We start from the raw sequence: 13,941 nt of genomic DNA, 5'->3' as shown, positions 1-13,941 counted from the left end.
CACGGGGGGGCCTAGAGGGATGGCCGGGGCGGCGGCGGACCGGAGGTGGGGAGTGTTTTCGGGGCGGGCGGGGCGGTGCACCGCCGGCCGAGGGTGGCGGGGGGCTGCTGTTTGGCCGGTGGTGGCTGGCGGCTCAGGGGGGTGGAGGTTGAAGATGAACCGCAGGCCCTTGATTTCGTATCCAACGGCTGCAAAATCGACTGACGAGAGATGAAAAAGTCAGTCAATTGATGTGTAGCCTCACCTTGCTAGTGTGTTCAGTTTCGACAGCAAAATTCAGTTTCGACAGCAAAATTCAGTTTCGACAGTTAGGTTCAGTTTCGACAGTTAAGTTCAGTTTCGACAGTTAAGTTCAGAGATGAGCGGCTGATGTATTTTACATCTAGCACTTTGTGGTTATGTATTTTACGTCATGTATTGGAGATGCTATTAGAATTCCACTCAGGTTAACGTTGTTCGTTGTCTGCTGATGTATTTTACATCTAGCACTTTGTGGTTATGTATTTTACGTCATGTATTGGAGATGCTATTAGAATTCCACTCAGGTTAACGTTGTTCGTTGTCTCTCTTGTCCTGCTTCAGCCTCGGTGTTGTAGAACTCACCGGAGCTGCTCCAACGACGAAACCCTCCATCACAGCAGAGCAGTACCTCGGGCTCCATCTCCAGACGCCTAAGATCTTCTTCCCCTCCTCCGACAGCAAAGTCAGGTGGAGCATCCTCACCGGCCAACCCAATCACGCTGATATCGACATGGCTTCGCCAAAGAGGTTGTACACTTGTTGCATCTCTTTTTTACTCTACATGTTATATATATTGTCCACTGAGCACCCGTAGTAACGGGAAATACGATTATTTTATCCTACTATATGACAAGCAGTGAGGTACCAGGCAACTTAGCTATCCATGATGGACTCTCTTGAACGCCATCATTATTTATCTCTGCGCGTTTGAGCTGTGCATTTGTCGATGGGCCTGGGAGTTGAGCTAGTATGGCAGTGGCATGGGTCCAAAGTAATAGAAGTAGCACAAAAACATTTTTTAGTGTAGGATTTTCCTTGCTCAAGCCTGCCTACTAGAATCGCCAGTGCTTGAAAGGAAAAGTGAATGAAAAACATAGGAATTGGAAAGTTTCCTATGGTACTACTTTTCATGAATTTGGTGCAAAGGAATGGAGCAAAGGAAAACTATAGGATTTGTTACTTTAGTGTCTCCTTGAAAGAAAAACCGTAGGAATTCTAATTTCCACTTCTCCTCCTTTTCATATTCCTATTCATCAAGCACAAGACTAAGAGATAGTAGCAAAATAGCATTATAACCATACATTTTCTTGAGGTTTGACTTAATCTCACCATGCTTTTTTGCATCCTGTGATCTTCCAATTGTTGTGAATCAAACACCCAGATTGGCAGAAATCCTATGTTTTTAAATTCTCTGTGCAAGTGCATTCCTATCCTATTCCTATCTATTTCCTATCCCTGCATTGTTAGAATCCTCAAATTCAAACAAGCCCTTACTCAATTACTTCTGTTACAGATATGTGTCAAAGAAAACCTTGTGTGGTTTGTCCTGCTCCTGCGGCGCTGTCTTCCACCCCAGCTCAGCTGCTCCAACGACGGAAGGGTTCACCACAGCAGGGATCCGCTCTCCAAACTGTCTTTCGCCGCCTCAGATCTTCTTCCCCGCCGCCGGCAGCCACGACAACTGCATTACCATCATCAACTGAGCAGATGATCTTGAGGACTACATGGGTCCGCAAGAGAGGTCACACTCTTCCGTGTCTGCTTATGTTATGCGTCGCTTAATATGATGACATGCTACATTATCGTCGTGTTCACCTATTAGACTCCGAGTCAGGTCCAAATTAATGCTAAAACTTGAGTTTTTAAATGGTTGTGGGGTACATATTGGGGCAGCAATCAGTACTAGCTGTCTACTATCTGGTTAATCTCCGGTGTCTACTATGAGCTTCATGTTGGTTCCAAACAAACATTAAAGGAGCCATTATCTGTATTTTTTAACTAAAGCTATTATCTGCCTGCTATCATTGATTTTGGGTCTATCCACAGTTTGCTACCATCACTCTGGATTTGTGCATGCACTCCTTACATATCTCACTATGTTTTATTCCTATGCATGCCAGTTATTGTAGACAATGGAACTGATCATGTAGAGCAAAAGAGACGAGCCTTGCGTGGCAATAAAATTTCATGCAGACGTCGTTCCATGGTGGGCGCAAAGGCAGCCCCCCTCCACCCATTTCGGATCGTAATCAAGAGGAAGATAACTGTTCTAAGGGGGATTCAGAAGGAGAAGACCACTCCTATTTACCCCATGAGGTCTTCGCTCTAACTTGGCATGCTGATGTTGGTAATATCATGCATATGGTGCCTTGCATTGCTTACTTTATACATTAAAGATGTCATCTACTTAGTTTAGACATGCTTTGTGTCAATGCCATCTGTTTTGTTTCTTTATCGTATATGTGAATCATGCAATGCCATCTTGTCTAGCCAGGCATCATATATGTGAATTTTGCAATGCCACCCTGGTTAGCCAGTCATCTTATATGTGAATTATATCATGCCACCATTTTTTTATTATGTGTTAAATTTGTTAACAATTTTAGTACATTCAATTACTCTTCCTATGCATCAGCCATTCGGCACGGTCATGGAAAAATCTGGAGTGGAAACAAGGTCTTCAGAGCAGACAATGCTATCTGATGAAGCGCATGTCTTGCTGGTTACCGATAGCTCCTCAGAGGAGGATTTAGAGACAGATGACCAGTCATATTTCCCCCTGAGGTGCATGCCCTAACTTGGCAGGGTTATGTTACTCATATCGTGCGTATGGTATCTTGCATTGCTGTGTCATTTGCTTAGTTTAGACATGCTTTGTGTGAATGCCACCTGTTTAGTGTCTAATTACCATATATGTGAATGATGCAATGCCATGTTTTTGGAAGACATTATATATGTGAATTATGAAATGTTATCTTGTTGCAAGGCATTATGTATGTGAATTATGCAATGCCATGTTGTTTAGGCAAGCGTCATATATGTGAATTATATCATGCCGTCCTTTTTTTGTATTTCTCATTGCTTTTGTCGACAATGTTTGTATATTCAACTGCTCTTCCTGTGCATCAGCCATTTGAATTGGTGATGGAGAAATCTGGAGTGAAAACAAGGTCTTCAGAGCAGACAATGCTACCTGCTGAAGCAGATATCTTGCTGGTTACAAATAGCTCTTCAGAGGAGGATTAATGCATATGTTGTATTGCAATGCTTATTTTTTACATCATATACACAATATTGAATGCCATCTCCTTAGTTGACACATGATATATGCAATTGCCCTCTGCTCACTTCCTTAGTATATAAATCATATATTTGAATTATGTCATGCCATGATGTTTACATAGACAGCATGTATCTGAATTATGGCATGCCAACCCATTTTCTAAACACATAATATAGTTATATCATCTCATCCTGTTTACATAGTCATCATATTTTAAATTATGTCATTCTATCCGTGAATTATATCATGCCATCATGTTTACATCGACGGCATGTTTGTGATTTATGGCATGCCAACCACTTTAATAGACACATTGTATAGTTATATCATGTCATCCTGTTTACATAGTCATCATATTTTGAAGTATGTCATTCTATCCTGTTTAGTTAGCCATCATACATGTGAAATTGTGTCATGCTATCCTATTTAATTAGCCATCATATATGTGAAATTATGTCCTGCTATTCTGTTTGCTTAGACAACATAAATGTGAATTATTTCATGCCCTGTTTTCTTCCCTACTATCCATTGCACCTGTCTATCTTACAATGTCTGTACATTCAATTACTTTTCTTGTTTATTAGCCATTTCAATTGGAGGGAGTGATGGAAGTATCTGTGGGAGTAAAAACACGGTCTTCAGAAAAGATCGTGCTACCTGTCGATGCAGATAGAACCACGGTTGTACTTGCCCAAGAATCAGCCCCACCACACATAACCCACACTCATGCAGATTGTACCCCTACCCAGCTGGACAGAGAACTAGCTACACCCCTTCTAACCCCAACCCCAGCAGGTAGACACCCAGTTCCCGTTAACACAGCACCGTCTCCACCACAGAGCACCCAAACACGAGCAGTTAGTAAGGCAATTGCAGTGCCCAAATCACGAGGACCACCACTCCGAACCCAATGGCAACGCTTAAAGCAGAAGAAGAATTGTTCTCAGGTCAGGTTCCGTAGCTATGGTTCATACTACTTTGCTCTTGCATCACTGTATTTACTGATACCAACCAATTTCAAATTTGAAGGATGAAATTGAAACTTCAATGGCGCAACAGGTATGTTTTAAACCCATTTCTTCAACGTGTTTGGCTGTTTGCTGTAGTAACTTGCTCTATGTTGATTTCAGTTTCAATTGAATAAACAGTTATGTTCTCATGCCATGCACATTACAAGTGTTGTTATTGCTGTGTAGTTTCCCACACTTATATTCTGTCTATGCTGCTTTGTCTTAAATAGATATGATTCGAACTGTATCTATCTCGATTTGGCAACATAAACTAGAATGATATAGACCATACAGTGACCATACTACATAGATATATGTTTGTTTCATGCTGTTATCCTGTCCACCTTACTACTGAACTGGTTTACCAAAATGAGTTTCATATACTACATTGTAAACCTGAGATGTGTTTGTTTGTTTCCCTTTTAGAATGCGGATAAAATATTGGAGAAGAGTACCCTATTATGCAATGGTAAAGGAAGTAATGCAGATAAGGTTCAAGATAGTGAGACATCCCTGTTGGTCTCCAAGAAAGCTGATAAAAACTATATTGAGGACACTGAGACAACCCCAAAGTCTTGTCTTGATGTAGTGTTCGAGTTACTGGCTACCATTGCTGGCACCAGCTCTTCGAACTCGTTGCCTAAATCAGTTCGGCTTCTTGAGTCTCAACTTGAAGTTGAAAGACATCGATCAGATGTTATGCGACAGGAAGCCGAAGGACTGAGGAAGTCCCTACAGAATTCAGATGCATACTTTCTGGTGCAACAGCAGGCGCTGGAGGACTTAAGTGCCAAACAAGAGAAAGTTAATAAGCTTGCTAAGGATCTTGCCGGCATTATGGGTACCCAGGATATTGTTTCTTGAGCTCTTCTGAAGTGGTTTCAGTTCTGGACTTGTTTTGCTGTGGCGTTTATATGCTGCTGTGTTCCCTATATTTGCACTGGTGGCGAACTTTGATGCCCAGTGGATGTAATATGTGTAATAGCCGTGATAGCCTATTGTAAGTTGCTTGCTTATTTATTTCCTTGTTGTCTTGTTTATTTGTTTGCTTGTAGTCAGTGCAGTTTTTTTCTGCGGTTTGCTAGTGGCTGCAACAACCTATTTTTTAAAACTAGGCCACAATAACCATGGGCTAATATTTACTGTAGTGACACTGCACCTACGGGCCGTAGAAACAGTGGGCCTTCTACGGGCCGTATAAACAGTGGGCCTTCCACGGGCCATAGAAACAATGGGCCTTCTACGGGCCGCAGAAACAATGGGCCTTCTACGGGCCGTATCATCAATGGGCCTTATACGGGCAGTATGATCGATTGGCCAAACATGGGCCAATAACAGGCCGCATTATGGCCGTAAACGGGCTAGAGGTTGAATCGTCCATTCATGGGCCGACCATAACGGGCCATCGTTAATAGGCCGTATTTCATGACGCTATGAAAATGGCCCAACGTGTTAATGGACCACAAACGGGCCGACTGTAACCACGAGCTGAATTTGGCCCATAAGCAGAAAATGACAGTAACGGGCCATAAGTAAACGAATGCTGGAAATGAGCCCAAGAATAAATGAGCTCTGAGAAGGCCGAAAGATAACATGGGCTGGAAACGGCCCAACGGAATAACGGGCCCTTAATGGATATAAAGTGATACACTGTTCATTACGGGCCAGTTTCACCACGGGCCGTTAATGGGTGTAAAGTAATACACTGTTCATTACGGGCCAGTTTCACCACGGGCCGTTAATAGGCCAAGAGTTACATAGGGCCTCATATGGGCCGAAAGACGTCATGGGCCATACATGGGCCAGAAGTGAAAACGGGCTGGAATCATATTGGGTGGCCCAGATGACGCTACTGGGCCTAATTCTGATAGGGCGTAACGGGCCTTGGGTTAGCGGGCTGTAAATGGGCTATATGCGAACAGGCCGTTAACAGGCTTTACATGGGCCGGCCCGCCACCTTTTGACCACGTCAAATGGGCTGGCCTTTTCACAGGAATGGGCCTCTGTTGGGCCGTGCCACGTGTCGACGTATCATAGGCGCCTTCTGTCCAATGAGTGGATGACGTCTGTCCCAACGGTGAGCCGACACATGTTTCCTCCAGCCAATGATGATTTTACATGTGGAAAATCCCCATTGGTCGAGGCTGTTAACAGGTTATCGGATCCAAAACCTGACCCGATAGCTTAACAGCGTTCCGTTACGGTGGATGCCATGTGTCGGTCACCCTTGACGAAAGCACTTCTGTGACGCGCCATTTATCGTCATGAAAGTGGACACTTCCGTGATGATAACTTTGGTAATGTCATGGAACACTTCTACGACAGCACAGATATGACTATCTTGATTCTGTCATAAATTTATCATGGATGTACATGCATGACAAAAAACGCGACCTACTATGACAAACACGTATCATCATGGAAGTGTACTTTTTTGTAGTGGATAGAACTAAGAAAACGGTAAAAATAGGAGTGTGATGGTGATACGATCTCGGGGCAACTCCCCCAATCTTAGTAGTTGCCAAGGGGAGTGCCCATACCCATGTGATTATGTCGCTTTTGCTGGTGAAAGAGATGGAGTTGTTGATGATGTAGGCTTGTCGTCCCTCTTCCAGGGCATAGCTCACCATCATAGAAGGATGATCAAGTCTCTGGGATCCTTAAATCTGCAGCCAAATTCATCCTCTTGAATCTATATTCATACTCACAGTTTTGGTTTTGCAGGTCATAGATCTGGGCTTGGAGGTGCTCGATTTTCTCATGAAGCTTGAAGATAGCCTCCCCAATGTCCTTGGTGTCCAGCTTGTGGTTGTTGGTGAACTCTGTGGTCATTATGTGATTGGAGTCGATTCCACGCTCCACCATCTCCTGACACTTGAAAACTTGTTGCTCCATTGCCTCGAGCCTTGTCTCCACGCTTCCGGTCCTCCTTGGTCCCTCACGCATCTCAATGGTTTGAGGATGTTGCAGCACTTTCCCAAGGTAGGGGTTGATGACCTTCTCGAAGAACTTATCCTTGGGGGCACTTGGAGACGTCATGGTGATCTAGACCTGTCAGAAAAACAGCTCGAAACAAAAACAGAGGATATTTGCATGGTATGGTGGTCAAAACCTTCGGGAGATTAAATAATGAAATTTTACCGACCAAAAAAAGTATCTTGCAAGAAAACGGGGTCCGGAGAGCACACGAGGTGCCCACGAGGCAAAGGGGCGCGCCCAGGGGGGTAGGGCGCGCCCTCCACCCTCGTGGAAGCCTCCTGTCCTTCGCGGACTACTTCTTATTTTCCTATTTTCTTAAATATTCCAAAACGGAGAAAATTTGCCATTAGAACTGTTTTGGAGTCAGTTTACTTACCGTACCACATACCTATTCCGTTTCGGAGTCTGAAATGTTCTGGAAAGTGTCTCTTATGTATTCCTCCAGGGTTTGGTTTCAACATTTATAGGATTACCTGAGATATAATGTTTGATTCTTTGACCGTTCACCACCTTTGGATTTGTGCATTCGATGTTGTTGATTTTTATGGCACTGGAACAATAGACCTCCTCGATAACGTAAGGACCTTCCTATTTAGAGAGAAGTTTTCGTGCTAAAAATCTTAAACGAGAGTTGAATAGCAACACATAATCACCTACATTAAACTCACGCTTTTGTATCCTTTTGTCATGCCATCTTTTAACCTTTTCTTTAAACAGTTTGGCATTCTCATAGGCTTGAGTTATCCATTCATCAAGTGAGCTAATGTAAAATAGCCTCTTCTCACCGGCAAGTTTCAAATCATAATTGAGCTCTTTAATGGCCCAATATGCCTTATGTTCTACTTCGAGAGGTAAGTGACGTGCTTTTCCATACACCATTTTATACGAAGACATAATCATAGGATTTTTATATGCAGTTCTATAGGCCCATAATGTATCATCAAGTTTCTTAGACTAATTCTTTCTAGATCTATTAACAGTCTTTTGCAAAATTAATTTGAGCTATCTGTTACTCAATTCTACTTGACCACTAGACTGCGGGTGGTACAGAGATGCAATTCTATGATTAACATCATACTTAGCAAGCATTTTACGAAAAGCACCATGAATATAATGTGAACCACCATCAGTCATTAAATATCTAGGGACTCCAAGTCTTAGAAAAATAACTTCTTTAAGCATCTTAATAGAGGTGTTATGATCAGCACTACTAGTTGGCATAGCTCCTACCCACTTAGTAACGTAATCAACAGCAACTAAAATATGTGTATACCCATTAGAGGAAGGAAACTGTCCCATGTAATCAAAGCCCCAAACATCAAATGTTTCAATAACAAGTGCATAATTCATAGGCATTTTCTTGACGTCTACTAATATTACCAATTCTTTGACATTTATCACAAGATTAGACAAACTTACGGGCATCTTTGAAGAGAGTAGGCCAATAAAAACGGAATTGCAATACCTTATGCGCAGTTCTGTCTCCAGCGTGGTGTCCTCCATAAGCTTCGGAGTGACACTTGCGTAGGATCTATTCATGTTCATGCTCAGGTATACAACGTCTAATAACACCATCTACTCCTTCTTTATAAAGGTGTGAGTCATCCCAGAAGTAATGTCTTAAATCAAAGAAAAACTTTTTCTTTTATTGGTATGTGAAACTAGGTGGTATAAATTTAGCAGCAATGTAATTAGCATAATCAGCATACCATGGAGCAGTGCGAGAAGCATTTATGACAGCTAATTGTTCATGAGGAAAGCTATCATCAATAGGTAGAGGGTCCTCAAGAACATTCTCTAACCTAGACAAGTTGTCTGCAACGGGGTTCTGTGACACCCGGATAATCAAGCTACAGTAAACTCTGCTAATGATGCCACGTCACCTCGATTACTGTTGCTAACCTCGCGTTAGATCAAAACATTTAAAAATCAAATTTGAATTTTTGAAAACAATAAAAGTTTTCAAATATTAAAACTAAAATGTTTGGGTTGTTCCAAATAATGCATAGGTAATTATGGTGGAGAAATCACACTTTTATAAAATGTTTAAATACTCTAAAATGAATAAACCAGTAGCAAGGACAATTACTTAAATGCTTTAAAAATAATAAACGATTACAAACTATTTTATTTTAAGTGCCAAGTTAATTGTGGTAGTGGAATTACTACTAATACTATTTTAGGCGCAACTTATGTATTTTATAAAAACTAAAATTTAATATAGCAGTAAAAAGAAAAAGAAAAGAAAAACGAATACTAAAAAATAAAGTAAAAGCAAAAGAAATCCCCCCTCCCCCCGCTGGGCCTCGGCCCAGCTATCCACCAGGCCAACTATGCTAGCCCACCTGAACTCCCTGCTCCTTCCTTCTGTTCACTAGTGGTCATGTGCGCGCCCTAGCCGTCCGTGCGCGATGCCGCCAGCGGATGCTCGCCACCGCGACGCTACAGGGGCGCCAGGAGGAGTATAAGACTGCCCCGACCTCGTGGACGAACCCTAGTACCCCACCTTCATTTCCTCCTGCTGTTATCCTCTCCCGCACACGTGGCCGAGCCGCCGTCGCCACGCTCGCTATCGATCCCGCGGCCCCCGACCTCACCGTGCCGTGACATCAAGTTCGCCCGCTCCATCGACGAGCGCTCCGTCAATTGGTGCTTCCTGTGGCAACCCGGAGCCCCTGCACCGTCCTCTACCTCGTCGTCGACCCCTCGGCCCCGATGAGCCCCACCGCGCGATTCACCGCCACCACTGCGTCCCCGGCTTCCCCAAGCCGTCTCCCGTCCTCACTGTGAGCTTTGCCCTGTTTCCCCTCAATCCCCTCCGATGATTCCGCGCTCTAGCTAGGACCCCACCAAGGATGGACCCCTCTATCGTCGTTGCTCACGGCGCTGCTTCCACACCTTGCCCCGCACTGACCGTGGCCTCGCCGCGCCTGTGCACTTTGCTGCACGCGCACGCACGCGCTCGGGCCGCGCCTCGCCCGCGTGAGCCCTCCCCGCAACCTGCTCTGCTGGCGCCCACCGCACCCTCGTCTAAAGCCGACGCGCCACCCGCACCTCCGCCTCTGTCCCGCGTGCTCTGGTGCCTCTAGCCACGCAGGCCCTGCTGCACCGCGGCCCACCGGCGTGCTTCCCAGCCGCACCGCCCGCGCGTCCCCTCCCCTGCCCCCGCCGGTTCCCGGCCGCACCTGCCACGCCGCTGCCCTGTCCGCCATGGCCCTCCTTCCTTCACCCCGCGGCCTCCCTCTGCTTCCTTTGGTAGCCTCCGCGACTTGACTCACCGCCCATAGCGGCGATCTGGCGTGCCTCCGCCGTGGCTTGAGGCCACCAACGTTTAATCGCCGGCCTAATAGGCCATTAGCGTTAACTGCGCCCTCCTAACGAGCCACTAACACGTGGGGCCCCCGCTAATTAATTAGTTGGCTAAACAAACCGCTTTTAATTTATCTGTCATTGACAGTCGGGCCCCACCACTTATTAAAAGGTTAAACTCTGTTAAAAAACTCTGTCCATGAAAGGTGGGCCCCGTGGTCAGTTTGACTAGTCAAGGTTCACAGTTGACTGCTCACTGGACAGTCAACTGGGACCCACTGTCAGCCTCACATACAAATAGCTGGGTACACTCTCTATGTAACCGTACCAATTTCACTGATTTTTTAAATTATAATAAATTGAAAATGAATTAAAACTTTGAAAATTAATATAAAATAATCCGTAACTCGGATGGAAATACTTTGTACATGAAAGTTGCTCAGACCGACGAGACGAATCCGAATACGCAGCCTGTTCGGCCGCCGCACGTCCCTAGCATAGCAAACATGCAACATTCCACCTTTCGTTTCATCTGTCCAAAAACGCGAAACACCGGGAATACTTTCTCGGATGTTTTCCCCCTTCGCCAGTATCACCTATCCCTGCGTTAGATCACCCCTGGCACCGTGTATTGCCCTGTTATATTTTGTGATGTTTTGATTGCTCCGTATTTACTGTTTCTTCCCCCCTCTTCTTCTCCGGTAGACCTCGAGACCGGTGTTGATGCCACTGAGTACGACTATGTCACCGACGACCCCTCCTTGACAGAGCAACTAGGCAAGCCCCCCCATTGATCACCACATATCGCCTATTCTTCTCTCTACTGCTTGCATTAGAGTAGTGTAGCATGTTACTGCTCGGTTAATCCTATTCTGTTGCATAGCCTGTCGTTGTTGCTACAGTTATTGATACCTTACCCGCAATCCTAAATGCTTAGTATAGGATGCTAGTTTATCATCAGTGGCCCTACATTCTTGTCAGTCGGCCTTGCTATACTATCGGGCCGTGATCACTCGGGAGGTGATCACGGGTATATACTATACATACCTACTATTCAGATGGTGACTAAAGTCGGGTTGGCTCGTTGAGTACCCGCAAGTGGCTCCATCCCGGTAGAGGTGGGCCTGGGTTCCCGACGGCCCCCGACTGTTACTTTGTGGCGGAGCGACAGGGCAGGTTGAGACCACCTAGGAGATAGGTGGGCCTGGCCCTGGTCGGTGTTCGCGGTTACTTCATAAAAACACGCATAACGAGATCTTGGTATTTGTTCTGAGTCTGGCCACTGGCCTATACACACTAACCAACTATGCGAGAACAGTTATGGGCACTCAGTGTCGTGGTATCAGCCGAAGCCTTTGTGACGTCAGCGACTGAGCGGCGCGCACCAGGTTGGACCGCGTAACGCAACTTCCTTTGTATTGGAGGTTGCTAGGTCTGCTCACCGGCCGCGTACGCAACATGCAGGTGTGCAATGGGCGATGGCCCCAGACCACTGCGCATAGGATTTAGACCGGCGTGCTGACCTCTCTGTTGTGCCTAGGTGGGGCTGCGACGTGTTGATCTTCTGAGGCCGCGCATGACCCAGGAAAGTGTGTCCGGCCAGAGGGATCGAGCGTGTTGGGTTATGTGGTGCACCCCTGCAGGAAAGTTTATCTATTCGAATAGTCGTCTCCTTCGATAAAAGGTCGACCCGGAGTTGTACCTTGACCTTATGACAACTAGAACCGGATACTTAATAAAACACACCCAGACAAGTTCCACAGACAACCCGGTGATCGCTTTTCCACAGGGCGACGAGGGGAGGATCGCCGGGTAGGATTATGCTATGCGATGCTACTTGGAGGACTTCAATGTACTCTCTTCTACATGTTGTAAGACGGAGGCTGCCAGAAGCGTAGTCTTCGATAGGACTAGCTATCCCCCTCTTATTATGGCATTCTGCAGTTCAGTCCATCAATTATTGCCTCTTTACTCATATACCCATGCATATGTAGTGTAGATCCTTGCTTGCGAGTACTTTGGATGAGTACTCACGGTTGCTTTTCTCCCCCATTTCCCTCCTTTCCTTTTATTCCTGGTTGTCGCAACCAGATGCTGGAGCCCAGGAGCCAGACGCCACCGTCGACGATGACTCCTACTGCACCGGAGGTGCCTAATACTACGTGCAGGCCACTGACGACGACCAGGAGTAGTTTAGGAGGATCCCAGGCAGGAGGCATGCGCCTCTTTCGATTTGTATCCCAGTTTGTGCAAGCCATCTTATGGCAATTTGTTTTACTTATGTCTGTACTCAGATATTGTTTCTTCCGCTGACTCGGCTATGATCGAGCACCTGTATTCGAGCCCTCGAGGCCCCTGGCTTGTATTATGATGCTTGTATGACTTATTTATGTTTTAGAGTTGTGTTGTGATATCTTCCCATGAGTCCCTGATCTTGATCGTACATGTTTGCGTGCATGATTTGTGTACGATTGAATCGGGGGCGTCACAAGTTGGTATCAGAGCCAACTGCCTGTAGGAATCCCCCTTCCAAACTCCTTGGCCTAAGTCGAGTCTAGTCATTGCAAAACTTTTATTAACATGGCTGTGTGGCTTACAGGCCCAAGTCGCCATTGGGTGGTTTTAGGATCTTTTACTCCTCGGCCTTTACTCTGGGACTCTGATCTCTCCTCTATTCGGGTTAAATTTTTTGCTAACTCTAACACTAGGTTCTTGTAACTATTTATCCCGGAGAGCCCTCATTCCGGAAGATCACCTGCTTCGTCAGAAGATTCTGAGGATATCCCTCGATATTTTCCCGAGACCCTTCTGCTCATCGCCTTTGCAATTCACTGTCGCCGATATATCCCTATGGATATCTGCCTGCACTTGACATTCTCATGATCATTTCTCATCGCTCTTATTGTTACAAGATGCCTTGAACTATTCTCCGTTGTCTCGAGAATCCTTTGAGTTTACTGTCTTACAGTTTTATTTCGCATGAAAACCCTTATGGTTTTTTTCTCACATTTATCCAGGATCCGTTCTTCTCAATTGTTCATGTGTCTCACAAAATTCTCCAGAATACTTTTCGATCTTTCGAAAATCCTCTGTAGCCTGTTATCCTTAAAATTCTTGCCTGCTTGCATTATGGTCAATTCCATACGACTAGTAGTCCTCGATAACATCCCTTGTCTTAGTCATTTTGAGCCTATTGATTCAATGTGCGTAAACACGCAGTCATCGGGTTATCCTTTTTAAAATTATCTTTCCGACTCAGACGTCATTCCGCACATGAGTTGGTTCTCGACAATTCAAACCTTTATTGATTGTCCAACTAAGTGTTTTCAACTTATCCAT

Source organism: Triticum dicoccoides, chromosome 3B, assembly GCF_002162155.2.
Source record: "Triticum dicoccoides isolate Atlit2015 ecotype Zavitan chromosome 3B, WEW_v2.0, whole genome shotgun sequence".
NCBI lineage: Eukaryota > Viridiplantae > Streptophyta > Magnoliopsida > Poales > Poaceae > Triticum > Triticum dicoccoides.
This window is presented reverse-complemented; position numbering follows the sequence as displayed.